Source organism: Pseudomyrmex gracilis, unplaced genomic scaffold (assembly GCF_002006095.1).
Source record: "Pseudomyrmex gracilis isolate BER0280 unplaced genomic scaffold, ASM200609v1 scaffold_297, whole genome shotgun sequence".
Lineage (NCBI taxonomy): Eukaryota > Metazoa > Arthropoda > Insecta > Hymenoptera > Formicidae > Pseudomyrmex > Pseudomyrmex gracilis.
This window is the reverse complement of record NW_018020881.1, coordinates 31,140-36,484: the sequence shown is the minus strand read 5'-3', so window position 1 is coordinate 36,484 and position 5,345 is coordinate 31,140. Positions and strand designations below refer to the sequence as shown.

At 35.2% G+C, this 5,345-nt stretch overlaps 1 protein-coding gene across 3 annotated transcripts in view; it reads left to right on the top strand.

Moving 5' to 3' along the window:
* Nucleotides 1-1,097: 1,097 nt before the first annotated feature.
* LOC109859875 (protein retinal degeneration B) overlaps nucleotides 1,098-5,345 on the top strand; it is a 29,817-nt gene continuing 25,569 nt past the window's right edge. For 2 of the 3 annotated variants that reach the window (XM_020438554.1, XM_020438542.1), the window contains exon 1: nucleotides 1,098-1,573. The gene's annotated coding sequence lies outside the window, so the exon portion shown is untranslated. The remainder of the gene's footprint in view (nucleotides 1,574-5,345) is intronic. The other variant, XM_020438543.1, reaches the window with a different exon arrangement.

Below are 5,345 nucleotides of genomic sequence, written 5' to 3'. Positions count from 1 at the left end.
CCTTTGTAACCCCGCCGTAACTGGCGGATTTTCACTATGACGACGTGTGACGACCGAGTGACCAGTGACGTAACTAAAAAGGACAGAAACGCGCAGGACTGTGTTCCGCATTCAAGCGGAGCACCTTTCCTCTGTGCTCGTTGCTAAAACAAATTTCTTCACACACACACACACACAAAGTACAAATTACATACGAGGTAATTGTTGTTCCAGTGAATTTGGAACTGTTTCGTAATTGTTCAAGTTCAGCGGGGTTGATTCGCGTGAAGTGAAAGTCACAAGACAAACTTAAGAATATCTTTGTAGTGTTTTTGAACCGATCGATAATTATCTTCTACCGCAGTGTTTTTTACGCAAAGAAACTTCACGATCTTCTTTTTTTTATATTCCGCAACGTGTTGCGGAAGTTTGGATATCTCGAAACACCCCGCTTTGACATATGTCAGAGTAATGTCAAAGCTTCCCCGTTTGTGGACCGAACATAACGGCTCGTGGTGGGTTTTGAATGAAACAGCTGAGACTCGCTGAGAATGCGACTGCGTGCGTAGCGAAGAATCATTGGTTCTTTCCGGTCGACCGACAAAATTGTCCACGAACGTTAAACGCGCGTGTCTCTTATTATCTGTGTGCAACATACGTAATCACTTAATTAGCAATACAGTTGCTACTAGATTTGTTGTTTGTGTGTTGCACTTTTGAGAGAGTTGACGACGGAAGTGACGAAACAAGGTGAAAGTCAGCTATTTAAATTATTTGAATCACGGAGTTACGTATTTTGTGACGCTAAGGAGTGATTTCTTGATGTAACGAAATAATTGAAAAAAAAAAAAAAAATTAAAACGTATAATTTTAAATTAAAAAGAAAAATGCAATCTTATATGAATGAAGTAACTGTTTTTGATTTTACGCTCGATTAATAAAATGAAATTTCTGTCTAAAAATCAGAAGAGTTTGGATCTTTGTCAATTTGAATTCTTCTGAATAAATAAAATCAGAAGCGTGTTCGCGAAAGATGAGAAACGGCACTGCGATCGTAATCGCGACGGCGCAGGCGCCGTCAAGGACCTGCCTTATCAACCGGACGTTCTGAGCGAAAAGTCTCGTCTCAGCCGCATCCTCGAGAGTCATCGCGGAAAAATGCCGGGGAACAACTTGCAATTGTACAATTGTCACGTGTGATTGTTCGTACATATGTGAATCGCACAACTATTCCCGTATATAATCGGGACTCATCGGTGATCGGAAAAACTCACTGAAAAATCGGGTAAGTGATGATCGATTGATGGTGCTTTGCTGAGTACGCACATCCGAACGACAAAATAGTCTGCGTATGTCTGGGTCAGTGTGTAGAAGGAAATTGTTAACGAATTGCGAAACAGCGCGCTTAATACTTACTCGTCATCGCGAATTATCGAGCAAGATAGAGAATGTAAGCTGAGTGACGAATGATGAACACACGTAGTGATGAAAGAAAGATGATGAAGTGGAGAGAGCAGACATAATCTTGTGAAAATAAAAGAAAGAAGAGAGACAGAGAAATAGAAGAAATTTTGGAGGATTGTCTCTTTGAATTGTACGTACAATAATATTAATTACATTATTATTTTATTATTACTGTTATTTAGTACGTGAATGTATATTTTCGTCTTCTCTATCAACAATTACAATATTTACCAACGTTAAACTTTGTTCTTGCTATCATCTTTCGTTAACAAACAAAAGGGAAATCAATAAAACTACTTTTTTTTTTTTCATATTTTTGAGTAAGTATAATTAGATGTATATGCACACATTATTTAAAAAAAAAACGCAGTATATTTATACAAAGTTCAATATCGTTCTATTTCTTTAAAATGATTTCAGAATTCGCTGCACTAGTTTCTCTTTGTTTGTGTACTTCGGATATAATTATCAGAGATCTAGAGTTTCGTCTGTTCATGAATTCATGGATATTTTGGTCTCATGAATGACAAAAATATGCAAATACAAAGATTCATTGACCTTTGTGTATTTGCATATCTCTCTTCAAGGCCGTAGGAATCTATATAATTTTACGTAATAATTATAGACACATTGAGAGATTAGCTTTAAGTTTTTTAATTTGTCTAGTATATATTTTCTCTCTCTCTCTCTCTCTCTCTCTCTCGTTTTTCTTTGCAAGTGTCATTTGTAAGTTGTTGAATCAAATCACATACACAGTCAAATAAAACAATATTTTTCAAAATAATTATGCAGGAAATATTTTGAGAGTAAACAATTTTAGAGTGTCTTATAGCGTTTGACTTTTTTTCTTAGTCGCACGGCTTCAAAAATTGAAACAAAAATGGAAAAAACGTTTTAACGATTACTCGAATAATATAAATATTATAAATTGTTACAATGTATTATATCCGATATCTGTTCATGTCATTATTTTACATATAATATATTTCAATCATACAATCGTACTTCTTGCTTTTTCACTCTCGAGAACGTTTTGACATTTGCAATTATTAGTCCACTTTTGTGACAAATGTCACGTCCAGTGATATTCGAATAAATAATCATATACAAGTAATTGTTAAGTGTATTTACCGTGATGTTATTCTATCCACGTGACATTTTAATGTTGATGTGGAATTAAAGATCACAATATTGACGTCATTTTAATTGAGCAAGAGAAAATTTTCTCTCTCACTCTTTCTCTATCTTTCCCTAAGAGACGTCATCATGAGTGACGTCACTTGGAAAATCGATTAAGTCTGGTATAGGCTCGCTTCAATTTTTTATCAGATAAAAGCTTTGAAGCAACGTATTTTGAAGAGATTTCCAATTTCAGGATGTAAAGAACATTGAAACTTCTCTCTCTCTCTCTCTCTCTCTCTCTTTTTATTCACATACACATACACGCCTACATATCTATTTAATATTAGCAATCCGTACTGTCTTTTTTGTATAGTATATTTATGTCACAGAAAAACTTCATACTATAATATTAAAACAAAGTTTATAAATAAATAAACAAAATATCACAGTTCGTCCGACAAAAAAGCGGAATATAAAAATTATTACTTCAAGAGAGACAGACCAGAATAGGAAAACGAAGAATGAAAAAACAAACTCAGAAATTTGCCAAGGAAAAAGTGTTATGTTTAAAGTATTTTCCTTATCATGATTGCCTAATTACGGCAAGCTTGTTAGTGCATTGCGGTTAATGTGGAGATGCGCCACATACAATGTGACCTCGGAGATACTCGCATACCCAGTTGACACAATTAGGTTCGTGCAGGTTGAATGATGAACTCTATAACGAACCGCACATGTCCGTTAATTACACGGTCCGTGATAATTAGAGATCGACGTGAATCTGACATAGCTTCCGATGATATTTGTTTCTTAAAGTTAAAACTTGTGTACGTGTGTGTGTATGTGCGCGCGTATGACGAAGATAAACGTGCAAGATGTTCACGAATTTGGGGCTACAGATATGTTGCAACGCGAAAGAGAAATCTCGGGAGAAATTATTTATTGCTTATTTTATACTTCCACAAATATCTAAGTTTAGATTTATAGATTATTGATAGAATTCGCAAGTTTGTTTTGTCAGTTTGTACTTGAAGAAATGTTTGCATGCAATTGAACTTTCTGTATTTTTCACATTTTTATTCGACTCCGTAACTTGTCGTGGCTCTCTCTCTCTCTCTCTCTCCTTCCTTCCCTCCTTTCCTCTTTTTCTCTCTTTCTCTCTTTCTCTCTTTCTCTTCATACCAAGTGTTTTCGTGTTCTATTTTCATGTTTCTATTTTCCACATAGCTTTGTTCTCGCGAACCTCTTTCCGGTTTCTTTGTACCCTTTGTTTTGGGGAGAAATCCTCAATTTTTATACAGTAATTATTAATTTCTTATAGTGTTGAATATATATCGATAAAAGAGTGCTTCGGAGAGAAATTACAAACTGGTTTAATATAAGACGAAAACGATGAAAAATATAAAAGATTCTACTTATTGTGGTGTTTTTTTACAAAAAATTGCGAATTGAAATTCACATGTAACTTACAAATTACGTCTTTTATGAGTCGCATTTCGACCGAATGTCGGGTCACCGGGAGAGTGTATCTATCCTCGGAGGGTGGAAAGGAAACTTCGACCCGCCCTTTTGAAATGTCAAAGGTTGCCGCGCAAGTCGCATCGACGTATCCCCGTTTCCCAGAAAGCAACCTAGTGCGAACCCGATGGCATTGTTCGTGCTCGACCACAGGATAATTCGCTATTATTCGCAAGAAGAATCAAACGAAAGAATGAGAGAGAGAGGGAGAGAGAGAGAGAGAGAGAGAGAGCAGAACAATGAAATGATTTTTCAAATAAATTTTATTCAAATACCGAAATAAATTTACACGCACTCGAGATTAGTAACTATACAAATTTATCTGTCGTATTTATGTGTGTATTTGGATGTGCACTTATATTACACGTTAATATAAAACAAATAAGTATCGCGACACACGGAGCGAGAGAGTGCACAAGTACGTAAATTTATAAGCTCTGATTTTTGTGCTTTTATTCGTTTGCAAGTCGAGTTTGCGAAATGTGCTCAAATAAAAAGATTCGTATGCAAATAGTCAATGTCAGCACAGTCGGAGAAAAGTCTTACAAAATCTGTGTAAACAAGATATTTGTACACATCAATATATTTGTCTAACGAAGGTAAATGCAGAATTGAAAATGTAATATTTTGTCAGAAAAATCACTCATATATACATGCTGAGAGTTTTTTAATACAATAATCTGAAGCGAGCGATGTGTGATCGATATTCGGAGAGAGCCTTTGATATTTTCGCAAAATTATTGTATTAATAATCATGTTGGAAGGGTAATATCCGACAAGTTGCACTTTACCGTTGCCACGAAAGGTCAGACCGCTGTGGCATTACGATTTCATCAAATTCTGAAATTTCTATCCGCCGGCTAGAGAGAGAGAGAGAGAAAAGACAAATATTCCGCGACATCTGGGTGGCTGTAATTAAATGCCGCGCAAAGAGAAGATCTCCGAGGCCGACATTAAAGCGCCTCGTTTGTCGTCGACTCGCAAATAGTATTTTATTTTTCTTTGCTCGTTCGATATTCAATTTTTATAGGAGCGGAAGGTCAAATGAGATTTCATCTCGCGTGCCTTGTTGTATATTACTAGAGAGGATGTGTTCAATTATATGAATTGAATTTCTTATTGTTTTCGTGATATTTCCAATTTTCACCTCTAATCACATTAAACTCGTACAATTTCTTAGTATAACTTTTTGATTTTGTATATCTTATATATATATTTATATATATATATATATATCTTATATATATTTTTTTTATATATAT